This window comes from Uranotaenia lowii, chromosome 1 (assembly GCF_029784155.1).
Source record: "Uranotaenia lowii strain MFRU-FL chromosome 1, ASM2978415v1, whole genome shotgun sequence".
NCBI classification, from domain to species: Eukaryota; Metazoa; Arthropoda; class Insecta; order Diptera; family Culicidae; genus Uranotaenia; species Uranotaenia lowii.
The window spans coordinates 71,803,388-71,827,310 of NC_073691.1; the positions used below are offsets into that span (position 1 = coordinate 71,803,388).

The 23,923-nt window shown below is 35.1% G+C and overlaps 1 protein-coding gene across 7 annotated transcripts in view; it reads right to left on the reverse strand.

Moving 5' to 3' along the window:
• The window catches only part of LOC129754962 (solute carrier family 41 member 1), a 108,833-nt gene extending 85,210 nt beyond the window's left edge, over positions 1–23,623 (reverse strand). The window contains exon 1 of one of the 7 annotated variants that reach the window (XM_055751252.1): positions 23,472–23,623. The gene's annotated coding sequence lies outside the window, so the exon portion shown is untranslated. Of the gene's footprint in view, positions 1–1,463; positions 5,881–23,349 lie in introns of those variants that run through there. The other 6 variants (XM_055751236.1, XM_055751244.1, XM_055751282.1 and 3 more) reach the window with 6 other exon arrangements.
• Positions 23,624–23,923: the final 300 nt, after the last annotated feature.

The following is a 23,923-nucleotide window of genomic DNA, read 5'->3' on the forward strand; positions in this document are numbered from 1 at the left end:
TTCCATGTTAAAAATTTACCCAATTTTCCGGATTTTGAAATTTGTTTCAACTTTTAATGACAACAAAAACACGTCCTCTTCATTCGGCCATAGCCTACCAAGTCCAAACAAAATTAAATAAATATTGTGTCACTGTTTTCTTGAAAAACAAAAAAAAAGTAAAATAGTTGTCGAAAACCAAGTTGCACATCATGCAAGATTCTTAAGGTCTTGGTTACCGTAAACATTTTTGTTTTTGAGGACCTGTGTAATACAACAAAAATGACTTCATAAAAAAAACTTCTTGAGCATAGAAATGTTTCTACAATCATTACGACCTTATGTAATTTTTTCAGCAAATCGAAAGTTGGATATCTTAGCTTTCTTGAAAATAACTGTAGAGGTACGATCATTTGTTGAACCACAAGAATTGTAATTAGACTTCTCAGTATCCAAATGTTTCAAAGTCATATGGGACGATGTTCAAGATTCGCGCGTCATGTTTTTATCGCAAAGTGGGACCCCGATTTACGTTTTTGAACAATGGGCCTTGAATTGCGACTTACAACAGCCGCCGGTCGCCGTCGCTAATGATTCGCCCAATTATTCAATCGATACCTGTTCTGTTCCCCGTCCGTGAGGGCAACTTTTGCATCGAGCCTGTTTTGCCCAAAAATATGAGATTCACTCACAAAAGGGCAAAGGCCGTAGCAACAAAAATTCCAAACCGTAGTACCTATACCTGGACGAGTGTGCGTGCGTGCATGCGTCTTTTCTCCACTTTAAGCCGCTGCCGCTGTCTATATTCGATATATAGGAGGTATGCCTACGCACAGCTTAAAAGCAGAGGCACACAAATGTGTGACGATTTGCGGAGGGACACCACCAAGTAAATATAACCTGACCTCATTATCCGAGTTTTCACCGCCCATCGAGCCGTTCTGATGGGGATAGGGGGCAGCATTGAACGTTTAGATGATCTTTCAATGGGAATCACATTCTCGGCGTTTCATGGTAGATGATCGTATGTCGCTGATCGAACCAAGGATGAGATGAGATTTCAACCGGTATGAACTTTCTAGAATAGTTCCCCTTATGGGATTGAAAGTTATTTGCGACTGAACTTCGTTGCCAAAATATTGCACAATAGTTTTTCAGCACTAGATTCGCCAAATCATTTTCACACAAACACTCATATTTCCAATGGCGGTATGCCAACTATTGGAAATTGCACTTCACACTGATTTTGTTGATCGTTTTGATGTTTTTTCAGGAACGATCAGCTCATTATCAATGCGTCCCATCCCAACTCTTAACAATCGGTCACATCATAACACAAATGTAAAAAATAAACGCAGCGTTTAACAAAAGGATCGCTGCAGTGAACTCATCACAACCGATTTTTCTGACCCTTTTGATTCTTCACACTTACTGGTAGTACGAGCAGTAAAAATAGGTCCCACGACAAAAATCAACACTCATACCAAACCTGTTAAGGATCTTTCAAGTTGAACATTCCCCAAAAAAATCCCACTCGATTTATATCGATACACACCGATTTGTAACGTCGTTTTCGATTAGTGTCCAACCGTAGCACAACATCCGGAACAAATCATGCAAATAATCGTCAAAATTAGAAACAAAGCATCCGTGCACGAATTCGATCGTTAACCGAATGGAGGAATTTGTTCTCACAAAATACTGCCAAATCAACCGATAAATGTCGAAAAGAAGCAAAAAAATCTGATCCACAACACGCACTCCCCGCTCGCGGCCAGGCACTATTCAACCACAACAACACACGTTGATGCGTCTTCGAAACGCTGACAGAACACTGACTTGGGTTGGGTATTCCTCGCCGTGGAATTGCTCGAGACAGCCGACGACCGAGAGGGATCTCAACTCAGCCAGTCAAGTCAGTCAGTGGACGGACGACGAAGCATGTGCTCCGACTTTGAGGTAGCCTTAGCAGCCTAACGTCATCGGCGGCGCCAGCCGCGCGTTTTCTCGAGGAGGGAGATCATCACCCATCACGTTCTCCTCTCTTCCTGAACGAGAGAGAATGAGAATCAGTGAGAGCGATGAGTAAATTATCGAATGACGAACGGCAAGAAAACGTCAACAATGAAGTACCGCATGTGCTTATCGAGAGCTCAGAAAAGAGCAATCAAATTTTATGGTACCTGAACCAGTTATGATTTATAAAAAAAACTTTGGGATTAGTTATCAACAATCACATAGTTAATCAATCTTCAGTGTAGAAAGCTCACATTTGGCTGAATAACAGATATTCGAGAGAAATAAAATCGTTTTTTGGAAAGAGCCTAATTTGGACTTCTAAACGAACTTTAATAGTCCATGGAAGTATCATGGAACATGTTGTGTGTGTAGTATAAAAACTAATTTCATTTCAACTGAAGTACTTTCTAACGAACTTTTTGGATCCATTCGGAACTTCTATAGAACTTCTATTCAAATTGAGTAATGTTAAACTTTTTCAATTGTGTTTTCATTTTTAGCAATAAACATAAGATGGATTATTTATGAAAAAAAGTTCAGTGGTTAGAACAAAAATAGGTTTACGAAGAAAAATTATGACGTAAAATTGAGAAAAACTATGGATTTATCATACGATTAATTAAATAAGTTCAGTTTTTGCACCAAATAAACCAAATAATTTCAAATTGTTATTCACATTTCGCTTTCAAATTTTACAATGTTCATGTATGTATACACTAATCATTCTCCTCGTTTATAATCTAACTCTTCCTCATTTTCCTTGATTCTTTCCTTAAAGGAATAGCTATTACAGCAGGCAATTTTTTTTCTCCTTTTGTAATACATTTAACTTGATTTTTGTAATTTTTCTCATTTTCTAGTTTTGTGTTTTTTTTTCTTTTTTTCATCATTGTATGTTTTGTATTTTTTTCTCATTTTGAAATTTTGGACATTTCCATCATTTATTGTCATTTTTGTTATTTTTTTTTAATTTCCGGTTGAGTTTTTTCTGTTATTTTTGTCATTCAAATATTTTTTATTTAAAAGAATGTGTGCTTTGTCATGTTATTTATATGTATTTTTATTGTATTTTTGAACGTTTTAATTATTTTCAGAACCATCCTAACTGTGCGTAAGATACCTCATAAACAATTTATAAAAATGTGTTTTGATTTATTTTACGAGCCAATTCTTAAACAGTCCGTAAAAAATCCACCAATGTTCCGAAAATCAACTTGCGACGACAGAGGCTTGTGTTATCGAAAATTATTTTTTCACTGCTCTTTCAAGAGAAAAGACAATATTTTGATTGTTTTCTAATTTGAATTAAGTACATTTTTTATTAAGTTTGTATTTGATATAAAAATAGGAAAAAGTTAATTAAAATTTTGATCACCAATTAAGCAAGTTGATGCATAGAAGGCTCATCTACCCTACAAACCGCGTGTCAAACACGAAAACGAACGAACGCTGACGAGAGTTGGATTGGAAAACTCAAGCATCAAGAGAGACCGCTCACAAACTGAGAGCACCTACTTTATGACCGGTGCGAGGCGAGTGCGATATTGAACTTGATTTCCAGCCAGTTTGAAGGAAATCGCAAAGAGTGTGCGCATTCCGTTCGATAGGATCTCACAACTGGATTATGGGGGCTTCTTTGGGTTGATTAAGTGAGACGTCCGTGGGTGGACATGAAGGAAACAGACTTACTGGGAAAATTGCATGTGGCGCTCTACGTAAGGATCGCTGTTAAAAAATGTGATATCTACACATGTGTATAAACGTTGTTTTGAACGCTAGTAATTGAATGATGTTCAATCAAATTTAGTCATAAACAGCAGAGAGGGTTTAAAATGTTCCTTATAAATATGATGAAAACAATGATGAATCGATACAGGAGACTCGAGTTGAATAAACAATATTATGAAATAATTTTAAAGAAAATTGAATAACAAGGATCAATTTGTATTGCATTCGTTTGAATAAACAAAAGGTTTACCAGTATAACACACGAACAAACTTTGAGTTCTTAACTGACGATATTATATATTACTTTGATATAAAATGAAAAGAAATTAACAGCTACACGAAGAAGGTTGATTTTTTTTGTCACATCTTTATTTGAAACGAAAAGAAGGTTGATTGTTTTCTATGAAACTCACAGTGCTGTAAACTGGTTTGATTGTTAACCTTGCCTAAGGACTTCTTGAATATGGCGCTCATTAGTAAACAACCGATAATCGTAATTGGTCATCGTTATCGATTGTATTTTTTTTAATGTAATCAACCCGGAAAATCTTCATTTCGTGGCATTTATGGCTCCCTTCCCAGACAGATGTCTGCCTCGCTAGAAAAAAAGTAATGCGAAATGGTCTTTATCTGACAGACCAAGATGATGACGACTGCAAGTAAAACAAGGACAAACAACATGGAATTTAAAAAAAAAAAACAAATCATGTGGTGAGTGATCAGTTCTCAGCAGAACCGTTTAATTGGATTAATTTTACCAGCTCAATTCACGTTTGGCAAATGGGTAAATAAATTTGTTTGAAATCGTTTCCTTGTTATTGTTGACTGAGTTAAATCATACAGCCACACCACACATATTGAGAAGAACTAATCTCTTTGGCTAAGCTCTATTAACCTACTTTACGAGTCGGGCAGGATAATTGAGTAAATTAGTTCCGGTTCCGCTGTGCCACGCCAATGATGAAGAGATGACAAGCTCAAAAAGTTTTGCGATGACGGTGCTGTTATTGATTTCGTAGTTTAAAACAAAGTTGGCATTGTTTTCCTAGAAGGAAGTCTTTAAGTCGAAATTAAATACATAAGTACCATCGAACTATAAGTTTTTTCAAAGACCGATTTGGTTTATCTTTTATAGTATTTTTTATACAAATTTCTCGTTATCCAACAAATGCTTCATTGTGCGCAAAAAGTTTGAAGTATGGCTCGTAATACAAATGAGTGGCAAAAATCACACAAGTCTGCTCAAGTTTGGCAATAATATCCGAAACTTCGTGAATTGAAATCCCAGAAAATTCGACTGTGATCTTAGAAAAATTGGAAATATTAAGGCTTTGAATTCTTGGTTACGGACATTTTTGTCATGGTTTTTGGACTCATAATTTTAGTACTGACGTTTAATTTAGGAACACGCTCGAACACTTACTATTGCCAAAATCAAACGTTTTTTTTTATCTTCTTTGTTTTCATTAATTAATAAAAATACACAATTTTAGCAATATTTTATGTCAATTTTTGACAACATTTTTTCACAGTAAAAGTTATTACTATTTCTGACATCACTCAAAAAAGTCTTTAGGTATTACTGCTAAACGATTTGCAATGTTTCAAACTACATTTGGTATTTTTTTTCAATTTTTATTTAAATTCTATTTACATATAATACAATTTTTTGAAAAATATATCGAAATTAGCCAAACACAACAGCTAAACAGCGTGTTTTCTCGAAAGCTTAGCTTTTATGCATTTATACTATGCATTCCAGATTGCCCGATTTTTCAAAGAAAAAAAGAACAGAAAAAGCCCGGTGTTCTTTTTTGTTCTTTTGGTTTTTTGTCGTTTTTTTACTTACATTTCCCGATTAGACAGTTTAGCAGATACAAAAAACTTTTTGGACAATTAAAACGAGAAATTTCAGTAAGTACACCATATATAATAACACCTTTTTAAACACATTATTAATTATGTCATATAAATAGAGCCTTGAAAACGGCATAATAAAAGACGGAAACGTCGGATGAAGAAATAAAAATTGGTTTAAGATTTTTTCTTGACTGAAATCGCCGAAAATCAATTTTCCAACCAGTCGATAGAATTTACCTATCATTTTGATCTTTTGATCTTTTGATCTTTTTTGTCTTTTTTGTCTTTTTTGTCTTTTTTGTCTTTTTTGTCTTTTTTGTCTTTTTTGTCTTTTTTGTCTTTTTTGTCTTTTTTGTCTTTTTTGTCTTTTTTGTCTTTTTTGTCTTTTTTGTCTTTTTTGTCTTTTTTGTCTTTTTTGTCTTTTTTGTCTTTTTTGTCTTTTTTGTCTTTTTTGTCTTTTTTGTCTTTTTTGTCTTTTTTGTCTTTTTTGTCTTTTTTGTCTTTTTTGTCTTTTTTGTCTTTTTTGTCTTTTTTGTCTTTTTTGTCTTTTTTGTCTTTTTTGTCTTTTTTGTCTTTTTTGTCTTTTTTGTCTTTTTTGTCTTTTTTGTCTTTTTTGTCTTTTTTGTCTTTTTTGTCTTTTTTGTCTTTTTTGTCTTTTTTGTCTTTTTTGTCTTTTTTGTCTTTTTTGTCTTTTTTGTCTTTTTTGTCTTTTTTGTCTTTTTTGTCTTTTTTGTCTTTTTTGTCTTTTTTGTCTTTTTTGTCTTTTTTGTCTTTTTTGTCTTTTTTGTCTTTTTTGTCTTTTTTGTCTTTTTTGTCTTTTTTGTCTTTTTTGTCTTTTTTGTCTTTTTTGTCTTTTTTGTCTTTTTTGTCTTTTTTGTCTTTTTTGTCTTTTTTGTCTTTTTTGTCTTTTTTGTCTTTTTTGTCTTTTTTGTCTTTTTTGTCTTTTTTGTCTTTTTTGTCTTTTTTGTCTTTTTTGTCTTTTTTGTCTTTTTTGTCTTTTTTGTCTTTTTTGTCTTTTTTGTCTTTTTTGTCTTTTTTGTCTTTTTTGTCTTTTTTGTCTTTTTTGTCTTTTTTGTCTTTTTTGTCTTTTTTGTCTTTTTTGTCTTTTTTGTCTTTTTTGTCTTTTTTGTCTTTTTTGTCTTTTTTGTCTTTTTTGTCTTTTTTGTCTTTTTTGTCTTTTTTGTCTTTTTTGTCTTTTTTGTCTTTTTTGTCTTTTTTGTCTTTTTTGTCTTTTTTGTCTTTTTTGTCTTTTTTGTCTTTTTTGTCTTTTTTGTCTTTTTTGTCTTTTTTGTCTTTTTTGTCTTTTTTGTCTTTTTTGTCTTTTTTGTCTTTTTTGTCTTTTTTGTCTTTTTTGTCTTTTTTGTCTTTTTTGTCTTTTTTGTCTTTTTTGTCTTTTTTGTCTTTTTTGTCTTTTTTGTCTTTTTTGTCTTTTTTGTCTTTTTTGTCTTTTTTGTCTTTTTTGTCTTTTTTGTCTTTTTTGTCTTTTTTGTCTTTTTTGTCTTTTTTGTCTTTTTTGTCTTTTTTGTCTTTTTTGTCTTTTTTGTCTTTTTTGTCTTTTTTGTCTTTTTTGTCTTTTTTGTCTTTTTTGTCTTTTTTGTCTTTTTTGTCTTTTTTGTCTTTTTTGTCTTTTTTGTCTTTTTTGTCTTTTTTGTCTTTTTTGTCTTTTTTGTCTTTTTTGTCTTTTTTGTCTTTTTTGTCTTTTTTGTCTTTTTTGTCTTTTTTGTCTTTTTTGTCTTTTTTGTCTTTTTTGTCTTTTTTGTCTTTTTTGTCTTTTTTGTCTTTTTTGTCTTTTTTGTCTTTTTTGTCTTTTTTGTCTTTTTTGTCTTTTTTGTCTTTTTTGTCTTTTTTGTCTTTTTTGTCTTTTTTGTCTTTTTTGTCTTTTTTGTCTTTTTTGTCTTTTTTGTCTTTTTTGCCTTTTTTGTCTTTTTTGTCTTTTTTGTCTTTTTTGTCTTATTCTAAAATTGGAACGATAAAATATAGAATAATGACTGAAAATTATCCTGTAATACTTAAGTTGATAAAGTTTTATTTACCGCAAGACTGCCTCAATAATTCCATTGACAATTACTGTAAACGGTCGTCAATTTGTTCATGTCAGCTGTTTTTTTTTTTTTTTTTTTTGAAAAATAAGCCAATCGTTCATTCCCGTCGCTCGCTGGCTTCTTTCCATCGAACGCAGCGAAATGCAGTTCGATGCTTTATAGCGCAAGGTCATCGAAAACGAGTAAAATGAAGAATTGAATCCGATTTCGCTGATGACCCGTCGACGATAGCTCAAACTGGACAACAAGCAAGGAGGGACAATCAACGCAACGTTTACCAACTCTATAGGTACGTAATTCAATTCCTTGTCTCGGTCATGAATCGATTGCTCGCTCAAAGAACATTGCGTGGCGTCCCCTTAGTTTTAGAGCGGAGTATACCAATTTCTCAGAAATCTTTGTGAAAATACAAAAAAAAAATTAAAACTGTCGTATAATAGATGTTCAAAAAAAACAAGCACATCTTGCTTCTATATGTTTTTTTAAATTCACTATTGTGTTTAGATTGTACACAATAGAGCACACCGGAAAACACAATAAAAATTTGTTTAGATTTGATGACATGTGGAATTCGCTTAGGTATGAAAAATTGTCAGGAATAAAATTTATTCTATTAACGTACAAATGGGTCGTACTTCGATCAATTAAACGAAGTGGTGTTTCCGTCGCACATCGCACAACATTATCCCTATATCCATTGATTGCAAAATTGCATACGTGTCAATGTTATTTGCACAAGGTTAGACATGTAACAACTGTCAGCTCCCGTTAGTGGGAAATTCGAAGCGCAGCACTAAAGTTAACTGTGTAAGCGTATTCGCCCTTGACGTGAAGAAAGTAGTACTTTGTTTAATATAATCAATATAATCATCCTCGACTTTAAAAAAAAAAGAAAAGTTTAAATTCGAAGCTTTTTTTTAAACCAGTCGGTTCTATGAGATCAGTCATCAGATAAGTTTCTTCAAATGACTTTTTATATAATGACCTATGACTGTTGCCCTGGCAAAACACGTTATTGGATGCAAAACGAAAGGAAACAAGAAACAATTTTCCAATTGGATCTTATGTACTAATAAACACAGACAAATTACCTGAAACACATACACACATTTCCCGTTCGTGTATACAGTTCAATTCCTAGTCAATTATGGTAATTGATTACCCGAACGTTATCCATTACTGTTATTTACGACCGAGCATCAATTCATTTTCCTCGGCGCTATTTAGCAGTTCATTTTGAGAAGCACACCAAGCTTCTGCCGCCAAAAAACACATACTTCCAAAATTACCTTCAGCAACTGAAAAGAATTTGGCAACGTTACGAAATTCAACCGAAATGCAAAACCCCAAAAGCCGGGCGAGTCCAGTTGAAACCAATTTCTCTCCATCAACGGATTGATTTTTCACGCTACATGACATTTTGAGTCAGGAATCCGGAATAGGTTTAATACAGCCAGTCGGTCTCGGTGTGCCGGGGTGCATCATGTCGCGTGGAATGATCATAATTTTTGCAGTATTTCCGTGTGACATGACATTTGTTTTTGATCCGTTTTTCTTTTTCTGTTTTCCTTCCGTCACAAATGGAAGGGAAAGAAAAAATTGAATTTGAATTAGTGATGTAATCCACGGGAAATAGACTACCCGTAGCTGAATGCACTTGCTTATGGATATTGTCATTCATTTAATGTCGTTGCTGTTAAGAATTCTGTTAAGAAAAAATAAATAAATTATTCTCAACAACTGGTCCTATTAATGATTGTTTTTATCGACATCATACAGAATCAAAACGTCATCATCGATGACGATTTGAAAGGACTGTATTTGAGCCTTTGATTCTGGACCGCAGTTGATAAAATGATCCAGACCAAAATCTTTATCAAATTATGCGGTTTTTAACTACAGTAGAGGCAACCAATTTCTCACATTTTTGAAAATAGGTTTTTTTGTTTGAAATCCAGCAATTAAATTAACACCGATGGGTATAATTTTCCTAAGCAGACTACTTTTTTAACATTTCTATTAAATTGTGCGGACACAGAACTGAATTTTTCCCTGTATTAATTATCTCAAAATAGTATTTCACATTGTCAACCTTCAATGTATTCAGAATCGTTAAAAAGAAGAGAAATTTTTGAAGAAAATGATTGCTAACCAGTATTATGACGAGAATGTACAAATGAAGAAGAAAATTTTAAAACAAACAATTAAAAATTTCATAGAAATAATCATAAAAGGAAAATAATCACTATCACTTATATGTATTCTCTATATGTGTTTGTTTTGAAAAAAATTGTTTTTTTTTTCAATAGTTTTTTTTGTTCAAATAAGATAAAAACTGAGATATTTCTTTATGTTTTTTAAGGTTCTATAACTGCTAATTGAATTTTCGAGGCATTAAAATAGTTGGAATTCTTTTACAGTACTGAATAAAATATACCAGAAAAGCTGAAAAAACTTCGAGGACATACATACATATATGGGCTCGTATGCAGTATCGGGTTAGCTAAATGTAAGAACATGAGTTCACAATAAGAAAAGTCCAATTCGTATAAGAAACTATCAACAGAAAAAAAATTAGAACCACAATAAGGAATTTTCGCGGTTCGGTCCTATGAATTGAGTGATCATTCCGATGCGATATAAGTAACATGGAAGAAGGAAGCAAACGAGCAGCTAATTGAACAAATTCTCGGCAAACCGCAACTTGCCGAGTTTGGTATCCAGTATGCGGCATCATTTCGGTAGCATGTACTGAAGAAAGTAAATAATCAAGAGAAGGTAACATAAAACTGATGCCTAGGATGAAATTGAAATAGAGAGAGAACATTTTTTGCTTATTTTACGATTTTTTGGAAGCAGAATGAAAAGGTCGCTGGAAGCTGAATAGAAGGTTATTAAGACTTGTTTTAGAACTTAAAAGTATCAATACAAACTTACATTTTGGGCTGCATAGAACCTACTTCAGATTCATGATGGGAATGAGTAGGCTTTTTCGTGAAGCACATTGAATTCAGTAATTCCCCGTTAAGATTTCTAACCCAGCTGTTAATGTGTTAATACCGCAAGTTTCAACTATAATATCTCGGTATTTTATCGTATAAATATTGCTGGCAACTATTTGTGTGGCAATTGCCAAGGTTACCACGACATTGAGCATATCGTTTGGTCATGTGAGGTCCACCTGGGCGCCAGAGCAAATTTAATAAATTTCTTGGTCAATTCTATTATGCATACAGAGCATTATTCTCTAACGGGATAGTTGCATTTTATAATCTTAAAGGTAGACTCATTATTGCATTCAAATACCCCAAGTAACCAAAAAACAGGCCCTAGAGCTTAATCAGCCTTGCTTGAGGGCTGTATAGCATTCTATTCAGCTGAAAATTTAAGTTCTTATCAACACTTTTAAGTTTAATAATCAAAAACAAAGCGTTCTTTTTTTACTCATTTTGAAATCCAACAACTCCTTTATCTGTTTGAATACTCATGCAATCTGTTCTCTAAACGAGTTTTATACTTACTTTAAAAACTAACATACTTGCAGATTTGAACCTGACCCCTCCTGGTGAAAGCTAGGCACTTTACCCTTGTACCACAGGCGACTCTTAGAGTACTGTTATTAATAACATCTATGTCAAATTAGGCTTTCCACCAAATGATAAATAAACAATCAAGAAACTAGAGCCAGCAAGATTAGAAATTGAATTAACGATTTATACTCATAATCAAAGTGTAATTTTTGTAGAATCATTTTTCCCACATTTTTTTTTCTACTTGTTTAAATAGTTGAAAAAAAACATAACTGCTTAAACTATCCAACCATGTAGAGTTACTGGAAGAACAAGCAAAAGAAAACGTAAAGTTGTGTGATGGCTTGAAGTAAAATTAAATAGAAGGCTCTTGCTTTTCGTGAAACTCATAAATGTTTTGGTAATTTCAGTGTATTTTGAAAATTTTAGATCAAGTATCTCATTACACGTTTCAATTCATCGCAGCATTTAAATTAGTTTCCGTTGTCTTCGACGGAAACTCCATGCTTTCAACGCTAAGATAATTCTGTGCTTGAGACGATTTGCAAGATGAGTCCATGAATTGATTGCGATGATGCTCAAGTTGAAGCAGAAAAAGAACTAAAGGAATTCATCGTTGGAGACATGAAAATCTAAATGTTTGATTCGAGGTGTTGAACATTAGATCGACATCCTAATGAATTTAGTATAAATACATAAATACGTTTCCTGTCAAGCGCCGATGTGGTCTAGCGGATAGGCTGGCGCGAGTCTGGTATTGGTACGCCAGGCGTACTGGGTTCGATTCCCGGTATCGGCAAGAAAAACTTTTGGGTTCGATTCCCTTAAGTTTGCCGACAGGTTGTAGTCAGCCTCGATCGATTCGAAGTAAGCGTGCTGCTTATGCGCCACCCTAAAAGGGACAGCACACCAAGATTGAGTTGCCCGGCTGAGACCCACTTCAAGGCGAGTCCAGGTAATTTATCCGATCAGATAACGGACCGATCAAGGTTGACTTCCGTATCAGCAAGCCAATAGAACTCGAGAAATTCTCGGTCACACTCCCAGAAATTATCAAATCCTAGAAGATATTTCTAACGACATCCGGTACGATATCACTCATTCCTGAGATAATCATCATAGGACTACCAATAACCCATCACCAACGAGCGAACGTTAAGCGGGCCATAGACTACACAAATTGGCCTGTACAAATTCGATGATTCCGCGTCGATTGTTTGATCTATGCTCGCCCACACACTATACAAACATATTTCACGCGAACACAAATGATTGCTGGCGAAAACAGCAACAGCAACAAAAAAAACCATCTCCACTCCGGCTGGGAGAATGTTTTGTACAAAATATTTCGATCCCGACCGATTTTACTCCAACCGTTTGGGCGCTCATTCAAGCAGTGCCATACACTATGCAAATCGTGCTCACAGCGACAAAATTTCATCGAATTTCATCGCATTTGTACAAATGTTGTGTAGTCTGTGGCCCGCTTTAGTGGAAGTGCACAAAGCTAAGATCATTCAAAATTCAAAATAGAACACGCCACGCGGAGTGATGGAATTCAGAAATCATAAAAATCAAACTTTCTGGGAGTTTTAGTTCATACATGTATTTAGCATAATGAGGAAACTCAGGTAGAGTTGAAAAGACGGTGTATTTACAACGAGTTTTATGTTCATATTTTTAATTGAGGTAAGTTGCTAGGATTTTGGAATTCATTCAATTTTCATTTCTTAAATTTAGTCTATTTGTACACTCAGAAAAATACTATTATGTATGCCATAAGATTCTCTTATGAAGTGGCGCCATAAGAAAAATTAATGAAATTCATAAGATTGTCTTATGACGCGAATGAATTCTGAAGATGAACGCCTACTTCAATGAGAGGTTGTTGCTTTTCATAAGAGATTCTTATGGAAACAGTAAATCACTTTCTAATAAGAAAAATTCTCGATATTTCGTGCTGAAAACATTCACTTTATTGTTTGCAAAATTCGTTTAAAATTAAATCCTGCATTGTCTCCATCAGCAGCGCATCAACAGACGGCTCCATCAAAGTTTTTTTTTGCCGCATCTAAATCTTCGACCTTTCGTTTTTGCCGATCAGCTTGCTGAAAAGTAAACAAATAATGTATTTTAGTTTACTAATATATTCAACGTTCACACCAAAAACATCAAATCGAACTTACCATTCCGGAGATAACAATAACATTTAACATTAAAGGAAAACTATAATAACTATGAACTGGCTATTGGCTTCGTACTGTTAGATGATGAAAAAAAACTGATGCTATGAATGAATGTGTTCATCATTTTTTCACAATGCCGTTTCTTCTATTTTTCATATGAACATCGCATGAAAATTGAAAGAATTTCATAAGACTCTTATGAAAAATTAGTTTGGACGCAAAAAAGTGGTTCATAAGATGTATCTTATGAAATTTATAATAAGATTTCCTCTGAGTGTACATATTTTTCATCCTATCCTCTCCTACCAGTGCGTGCGATGTTTTAAAATCTACTCCCTATCTACCGTGCAGTGCTTTCGCCGATGGTCGGTTGGCAAAATCCATAGAATGCTGTACAGCGAGAATTTATGTTGTCTTGCAGGGGTCGTCTATAAATCAAGTGACGCAGGCCTACGATTTATGTTTCAATATGTTAAAAGCTCGAAACATTAATTTTCCATGCCACATTTGCTATGACGGCAAAAACAGCAAATCATGTGCTGAAGTTACGGCTGCCGTGGTACGGCCTCTGTTGGGAAGAAGGCAAGAGCGAATAATGCAAAATTGACTCACCGATTAAGCATAAGGTTCAAACCTGTGGCCGTGGTGTAGCTGGCTCCGATTTTCTGCGAGAGCTTGGCGGTCGGTGTCTCTGCTGACGTCGAACACTGTTGGAGCTCTTAATGATGATGCGCTCCTGATCCGCTGGCAAGCTAGGTGAGGTTTTGGCGGTGGCTTTTCCAAACGAAGATGATATGGTATGGTGAAGAAGCTCTTGCCAATGCTTCGCTCTCGGTACACTCGTGGATTCGGACACCCGCTGGGCGATCGGTCGCAATAGAATTGGCGGTGCGATTTTGTAGGCCGACCTCGTGGCCGGGAATCCGTTCAACCGAGTGATCGATCTTGAATCCGGTTCGTGGCTGAAGTATGCTGGGTGTAACTGCTGTGGATGAAACAGGTGCGCCTATATGGCAGCCAACGGAATTAGCACTTGCACGGGCACGGTATCTTCGCACGTCTTTACCTGGCTAGTTAAAACCTTTTCCCACACGCACTGTTTTGCCTAGGCGCGATGTGTAGCCTAAAGACGGGGCTACACAAAATAAAAAGTTATAAAATTCACAATTTCTAAACTACATCACTATATTGAGGTACCTTTTCTTTAAGAAAGGTGGAGAAAACGAATCGCGAATCAAAGGCACTTCCACACGCGATCACTAATCGGATCCAAGTAATTGGAAGTGTGCACCCTCAGTTCAGGGAAAGCGATATCGGGCGTTGACCCCAAGCGGAAATACGTTAATCCCGAACAGTCTTTAGAAACTCTTCGGGGTTCTGACGATCTCAGTTCGTCGCACGTTCTATTGACTGTGATTCGGGTTTTGCTTTCCCTTTCCACATCATGTCGCCAAACTAGATGAAAAAACTTTGAAGAAAGTAAGCATGGGATTCATTCTTCGATCGAAATCGACAAAGCCATCGAATCGACCAAAGCTGCTTGCATACTAAAAGGCGACCCGAAACAATGTTCAGCTAAATGAAGAATTTTTGCTTAACCAAAGGTGCGACCGCTACAAGGTAAGATGTGTTTCATTCTATAACTGACTATATAATAGGAATGTTCAATCAGTTGCAAGCTGGTCAGGTATATACACGGATGCCGGAATACCTGTAAGTAAACTAGCCCACCTGATTGATTCGTTCTTCCAGAATATACCTACATCAACACAATACATTCATCCATAACAGTTCATACGAAGCCATGGGGTCCGGGTATGATGGCGCGCTGCGTTGGAGATTTGTCGAACATAATAATCTAAAGAATGCATGTGAGCACATACTTTGGCAGAAACTGCGGTGAATCCGTGCACCCATGGTGGATTACCAACATACATACATACATACAATACATAAATACGTTTCCTGTCACTAAAATAAATTTCAGGTACTCATTAACATTTGACAAAAAAAAAAAGCTTATTAGGACTTCATTTTATGCTTCAGGCTTCTATCAACTCATCTGCAGCTATTCATATCATTTGTCCGTCAAAGGGCCCAGTAGCAAAAAAAGGATTTCAAATTCGTTGTCCGACCAAATAAATTGAGTCCAAAGCATATTAAAAGGCTCGAAAACTGTACTGCCTACATTATTTAGAAATATTTCTTAACGACTGTTTTTTAACTTTTGGCAAGGTCACAAGGTTGGTTCACAAAACGTGGTATTAATTTCTTAAAATTAAGGAAATTGCAAATTACATGATTCACCATTCCATACATACAGTTCCGTTCAAAAAAAAAAAAAAATGAAATCGCGTGAAGCAGCGCACCCAATTTCAACTTTGACAAGCTGCCATTTCTCTCTCGGTTGAAATTTTTTCATGAAAATTTCACACAATGTTCAACTATCTAACTAACACTCTACGAAATTTTAAGTTTTTACAATGACGGGATACAAAGATAGATCTATTTCCGTAAAAGAGAGAAATTTGGAATTGCTTCACTAATCTTGCTGTATCTTCGACAATTTTCATTGAAAAATCTTGAAATTTGGTCCAAAGATGTAAAAATGTTTGATCTTATACCAGGCCAAGTTTCGTCAAAATCGATGAACGTGATCAAAAATGGTGCCTGGAAGAAAATCAGGTTCATAATCGCCCAACATTCGATTTCATTCTTTTTTGGACGGATGGTTGTATGAAAAACATCGTAAACCATGTATTCTTGGTTTTTTCTTTCACAAAATCAAAGTTTAATACAAAGAAGGTTGTAAATTGATAGAAACTTCATTCCTGCTTTGTTTAGAAATAGAAATAGTTCCAACAGGGCTGGTATTGAAACACAAGAGCAAATAGAATACTCGCTTCAATTGTGTATCAAATTTGTTTATCGGAATATTTAGCAGGTCATTTCTGAAACTCTGTTCTTCTTATTTTCAACTCTGTCGAAACATTTTTCTTCCGAAACAAAGCACGAAGTTTTTATCAATTTACAACATTTTTTGTGGTAAATTTTGATTTTGTTAAAGAAAAAACCAAGAATACATGGATTACGCTGTTTCCCATACAAACATCCGTCCAAAAATGAATGAAATCGAATGTTAGACGATAAAATGAACCAGATTTTCTATCCGGCACCATTTTTGATCACGTTCATCGATTTTGACGAAACTTGGCCTGGTATAAGATCAAACATTTTTACATCTTTGGACCATATTTCAAGATTTTTCAATGAAAATTGTTGAAGATACAGCAAGTTTAGTGAAGCAATTCCAAATTTCTCTTTTTTACGGAAATAGCTCTATATTTGTTTCCCGTCATTGTAAAGATTTCAAATTTCGTATATAGTTAGTTGAATAATTGAACTAGATTGTGTGAAATTTTCATGAAAAAATTTCAAATGGCAGCTTGTCAAATTTGGAAGTGGGTGCGCAGCTTCACGAGATTTCATTCTTTTTTGAACGCAACTATATGTCTATAGTTAAATAACTAACACCAATGCATGTATTTGTTTTCTTCTATTTAAGCGAATAAGTAGTATACTGAAGGCAATACATTGTCTGCCATCAGAGAAAAAATAATTAAAAGTTTAACAGTACTATAACCTTATTCACTTATTTGATTTTTTTTAAATTTGTCATCCGATTTAAATTTGAAAGAAAATAAAGAGTTCAGAAGCTTCTAAGCGGAGTTGACGTTATTATACAATTTCATTTCCTCTAAATGAATTTAGGCATATGAGTGCAAAGTAGTGACAATTTTTCTTAAACAAAAATAGATACTCAACAACTTAAATTTAAATTCAACACTCTAAGTAACTCTACAAAAGTTGTTTGGTGAAATCAGGTTTAGGGAATAGCAACTTAGTTTGGAGAATCATTTCAATGCCCCATGGCACCCGAAAATTTACTTGAAGCTATTGTTTAGTTAATTTTCAAAGGAACTCACATTTTCTGAAACATGAGACTTCTTCAAAAGGACCAAATCTCTGTAGTAGAAAACTTTCAATACCCAGGTGCGAACTCAAACCTAACAACAGAAAGAACCCAGATGTGGAAACACGTGCATCCCGATGATGGTACTTTGCCTGCCCCCGGGAGGTTGACATTTGCTGTTTTTCTTTCTTTCAATATCCAGGTTTGTAACGTCACCCTACCTACTTAGTTACTGGATGCAGCTTTGGTTTGGTGCCCCGTGTCGATGGTCATTTCTATCGTTTTCTCGGAATTTCTGCTGCTAGAGTGTGTCCAGTAATTTGAGACTCCTGCACAGAAGTCATTAATAAGTAGACAAACTAGGGATAGTAACTAGAGCATGGAACAGAAGATACACACAGACGCACACAGAAACGAAGCTACATTTGGCTATAGCTACTTTACAGCGTTTTAATACTTTTTCGGAAGAGACTCAGACAATTTTTGTAGCTATGTCCTAAGTGGAAAGAAAGCCAGTGTTGTGGTATCGATTTTCTACTCGTCCCCATAAGCTTGCCCGCTAAGAATACTAACCATCCTACTTAATGAGATCGAGCAAGAGGTGAATTCAAATGCCTTTACGAGGGATTTTTTTGTCAGTTGAAACATGATTAAAGTGTATGCAGTGACACAGGTTTTGGCGATTCCAATCCCACCATGTTTTAGTCCTCATCCAGAGTGGAGTGTCAATTTGGCATTTTTGGAAGTTCAATGGCTTGCTGCGTTTTTCAGGGGTTTCCAGAAAAGATTGCAGAGGTCAACTAAATTTACCTTTTTTGAAGGGCTTAAAATTTCAAAGTTAATAAAGTGTTATTTAGGGGCGCTGAATCAAAATCCGAATCTTTCATTGAACGAAAAACAATTATATGTAGTTTCAAATGGGATTCGTATCCAACAATGTGGAAAAATTGAATATTCTCTTTTCTCTTCGTCAATCAAAATGTTGATGGCGGTGCCTAACTCCAAGGCCAAAAAACTCAAAAAAAACTATTCAGGATTTCTAGACTTCCTGCGAAAACTTCACTTGGAGGATTTTAACAACGTTTAACCGTATGTAGCCGTATGAATTAATTGTCTCCCTTTTTTCGCAAAATCATGTGGAAAGAATTCTTCACCTTATAAATATCAAACATACAGACATTACTATTTGAATCAACGCTTGTCATGGTATAAAATTTTGCGATTTGTTTCAGCTTCAAATACATTTTTTTTTAATTTATTCAAGTAACATAAAGTAAATTGAATTCATGTTCGCTTTTACGCAATAAATCAAGGAACCGTTTTTTCCTTAAAAGAGAAAAAAATTACGTGTGGATTGCTTGATATATGAATTACAAACAATTTTACTAATTTTCCATTTCATTATTTTCCAAATGTGACAAATATTGTAAACTGTGCATGATTTTTCTTTTTTTTCTTCTCAAATAACAAAAAGTTCCATGGAACATGCTCTTGAAAGCTTACTCAGGTCTGCTCGAGGGCTCTATAGAATTCTATTCAGCTGAAAATTTAAGTTCTTATCCACACTTTTAAGTTCTATAATCAAAGCTGAGTAGAAGGCTATTCAGCTTCTGTTTGAGATCTCAAATAAAAAAAATATAACCGGAAAACAACAAAGTGTTCAAATTTTATTTCTGTTTGATATCTTAGCTTCTTATTGATTACATTTTGATATTGCTTCTGCTTTAAGTGAAAATTATACTTTCTTCAAAATTGGAGACTTGAAGAATTGAATCCAAACTCTTCAGCCAGATGATAGGCGAACATGTTAACTCTGTACCATGGCCAAGGATTGAATTGTTGGTTGCTAAAACACCAACTTGAAGTAATTGTCTATAACCGTTTCAAAGTAGGCGAAATGAATTATAATGTAAATATTAACAGTCCACCAAGTGACAGTGATAAATATTAGGGCTACTGCACAGTGCATTAGTATTAGTAAGCCGTTGGGCATGGTTGGTCCGCACTTCTCAAATCAGACAGTGCGCTGTGTAAATCGCACCGTTATCTTCTACGATTTGTAGAGCACCACACTTCCTTCCGAAATGCTCTACACTCGTTTCCGAATACAACCGAAGCCGAGTGCCGAGCAAAACCGGTGCCCCAATAGCAACGCTACTGTGTGAGAAGGAGAAATCCCAAAACACACAACTGAAGTGCATTTTTTTCCTTCTCTTCCTACCACAGTAGGCAAAATAAACAGCACGAAACGATATTGCTTCTTCTTCTTCCTTTTCTTGTTGGGAACGAACCAAACCTACTGAGTTGCTTTAGCGCTGCTCCCCTACACTCAATGTGATGATTTTTTTCTCTTGCTCTCACCCTGGCGAAGCCTTCTCTGCTCCTAGATTGGGTGTGCGCCTGACGTCTTAACAGAGCAGGGTAAGTGTTTCAGAACGAAAAGTTCACTGAGTGGCACTTTTTAAGCCGCTCGGGGAGGAATGGACAACCATGCCGTTGGGCAAACAAAAGTGGCAGCTTGATGCAAAATGAATACGATTCGAAGGAAGAAAGTTAGTTTTCGAATTTATTTATGGAAACTATCGAAAGTTTTTAAATATGCAGCACATATTTGAGAAACAAGTGCATATGTTTATTTGTTGGCAAATTTGTTTTCTGATATCGAATGAGGTTATTTGAAAAAACTAAGATTCTGTATAGGATACGACTGTTTCCTGAGGATGCAGAGGAAATATTGCTAAAGATTTTCGCAACGAAAAAACTAAGCTTCATCTTCCGGGTTCAAAATTCTAAAAGATATACCCGAAGACTTTAACAAAAGATCTGGGGGAACCGTTGAATGTACCTTTCAAACATAATAGTCATATTTTTCATTTTGTTCTGCTAGTTCTGCACTGCTACTCAATCAAATATTCACCTAATTGATTCCACTTGATAGACAATGATTCGAAATATACTTAAATATTGGTACTTTTTTAGAGAACAGGCGCATTCATTTAAGTTTAAAACAACATTTAAGCTAAATTTTGTATTTTCCGCATATAAAAACCATGGATGTGTGCCCAACAGACCCCTTGCATGTGTGTGTAGCAAAAGCCCTATTGGATCCTGCAATGTTTTGAACATCAAAACGTAAGTTAAAAAGTTATAAGTTTGAAAAAAAAATTTTGTAATATTTTTTTTGCATAACATATTGTTTTTGCAGTTTTAAATAATGTAAGCTTGCATATGCAGCCAGTCAATGAGGCACTATTCCAGAAGAAGGAGGTCGTTTGTTAAAAAAAAGTTGAATTGAACTTGAATCCGAAGAAAAATGAAGGAGCATGGAATTGCAATTAAGGTAAAAGGTTACGCTTTTTCCTACTGTTTCTATGTCTTTCTGTGATACAACTTTCATATTTGAGAATATTTTATACCTACTTAAAAAACGATAGAAGCTGCTGACTTTTTAGGTGTGAATTAGAATTATTTAGATTATTGTTTCCAATCGTCAGACAGCTGCCCTTAATTAGTTATGTGAGTTAAATGCCCCTTTCAAAACTATTTGACCATTTAAGCTACTTTAACTTCAACCCCCTTCTCATAGAAGTTCCAATTCAGTACCGCATGGAACCAAATAGTTCGTAAGCAGTTTATTACAAACTTCGATAGCTCAAATTGATATTATAATATTTGAAGCACCTCAAACGTTTTCTGAGATTTTCAAAGGCTTTTCATGTTCTCTGAAAAGTAGGAATTTGGTACGGATTTTTATTTATATATTAGTAAAAAATTTTGATTTCCCCCGAGTACCTTTTATTCAGCCAAATGCGACTTTTGGTTACTTGAGTTATGTGGTTAAGATATGTTTTTGTGGTGATTCGTTTAAAAGCACTTAACTTCAGCTCTGAAAAGCACTAATTTTTTTTAGAATGCTTTATAGATCGACATTGGAAATTGGAGCTTATGATATAGCTCAGTTGTCAAGTCAGTTGCTTCCTTAGCCGATGTCCGTGAGCTCGAGCCCAAGAGTAAACATCGATCACAGGTGTACCGGATTAGTTTTTCAATGACTTTCCGCCAACCGCATCGTCGATATTAGTCCCGAATGACATAAAGATGTTAAAACGACTATAATCGTAAAAAAGACATTGGAATTGGAGGAATATTTTTCATCAAGTTGCATCATGAGACGGGAAACCATGAAAGTAAAATAAATAATAGATCAACATAAGAAAACAATTCAAACAATGGAAAGTTTCCTTTGTGGTCCATAAAACCTGCCTGCATGTTATCATATTTATAAAATGAGATTCTGATAAAGTTAAATAATGATTTTTTTTATGTTTCGCAAAAAGGACTCAGAGTTGCAAAATTTTAGAGTAAGAAGATACAACGATTTTGCTTATAACCAATTAAAAAGCCTTAATACAAACTTTCAAAAAGTTTTGAATACCAAAAAATATTTTTTCCACAAAAAAATCTATTTATAATTTTCATTTTTCCAACAAAAAAAGTTAAAATAAAAATCCACGTACTTTTATACTATTTCAAAAATACGTTCATTTAGCATTTAAACTAAAAAGGAAACTTTTTAGACCTCAAGTGGTTGGAAGTTCGAAAAAAGGTTGCAATTTGACACACTCTATTGTCCAAAGCAGAATATTTAATAATATCATGGAATCATTATTTCATTAACAAGGCAAAAGTCCCAAAAAATATTTGGTTCATATTCAAATTGACACTCCTACGCTAGATAACGGTGGCAAAATATGGTTCGGTTGAGGATTAAATAGGGTTTTAGGTATTGAAAGTGTATTGTAACAAATTATTAATTTTGTTCCGCTGTTTTGATCACTGTGCGACGTTATCACAATTTACTAAGCGGAATTAATCTAACGAGTAAATGCTGCACACGTTTTCAAGTGAAACAAAAAAAAACGGTTGACTCAGAAAGCTGACATTTTCTGGGAATTTCATGTAAAATGACACCAGAAACCCAGGCAAACCTAGATGTCTAATTATCCTGATCCGAGTATATTCGAGGGTTCAAAAAAAAATCACATATTATTTGCCAAAACCTGTATCACTGCCGATTTATGGTACCTAAATTTTATGGAGAAATGCTTCAATGAATTGAAAACTGAACAGTTTATCTATATGAGACACATCGACTTCGAACCTGTAACAACCAGTAACTTCAATCGGAACAAAACAACCATATCAGCAAATCAACCAAACTCATAACACTTTACAGTACACAATATATCTTTGAAGAATAGATAATTTGCTACTGTACAGTATTGTTTGTTGTTCTATGAGTAAAAAATTGCACATACAGAAACACAAACAGAACGGTAGCAGCAGTTTACGAAGGGGTGGAATGTTGAGGTTATGAAGGCGCAGTACATTCGGTGCTGAAGATGGATGGGATGAACAAGGATAGATACTTTGTAGTTTTGCTGTTTTTCCTATGATTGATTGTTGTTTGGAATTTTGCAGAGTACAGTTAGTAGATAATTTGTGTGTGGTTATTGTTGTTTTTGCTGTTTTTTGTTCAGTGGTGACATAGTAGTAGCTTGATGAGAAAAAGTTGAACAATATTCACCCGGACGCTCTGGGGGCGGCAGGCTATACCATTCACGTGTCACCACCAGTAGGGGACACCGAACCGAGCTAGGGCGGCCCCCGGAGGTGGCTCCGTAGTAGCAAATACTCCTGGTGGACAGGGTTCTAATGGATCGGTCCTTCTGGATTGCTACAGCGCACTTTTCGGTCGTTAAATTCGAGCAGTTGAGGCTTCAAATGTCACTTTTTAACAATTGTAAACCACTAATCGATTGCCAACTCGAAATCACTAATTTTCAGTCTTTCTTTTCCTTTATGACTTTTTGGGTGGATTTGATTCACTGATTTTTTCGATGCAAATTGAACTCTCAAGCAAAACTTAACAACATTTACACTAGAACGGCTAAATCATTACTGAGAAAACTATCACTAATAGCGAAAAATGCACTTTTCACTATTTCACCACAGCGCGTAGATTACATTACATCATTTTTCGCAATAGCTTTGTAAGCTTATTTGCATGACTCTCACCGTGCCAGGACTTTTCTGCCTTGAATCAACCCGATTATGGATTATTCTCCAGCAGAATGGAAAAACCTTCACCTACAATCAAGGGAAATCCCTGGTTTTGTTGGAGCACACTTTTTCTTCTTCTGCTTTTCCTCCAAAAGGACCAAAGATATGGACACCAGCGAAAAATTGAAGCACACACGAGCGACTCGGTTCACATCTTGCACCACATTGATTGGGAGCTGGCTAGCGCGTGGTGTTTTTCACCGTAGGGGGGTTACACAGGCAGGACCCGTTCTTCGTTCGTCTGCTGTGGCCTTGTGTTCTGTGACGTATCAGCAGGATGACGACGACGACGACGTCTAATGTTGTATGTATGCGTAACATTCGAACCGCATATTAAGAACAGTATCCTTTCTTTATGCATTGCGAGGGGTGGTGGCGGTTTCTGGATTTCCCGTTTTCCTGTTTTGGTGTCTCGGTGTATGGGTGTGTTGAGCTGTCAATTTTCCAGACTGCTTTCTCCTCGTGGATGTATGGGGCGAAAAT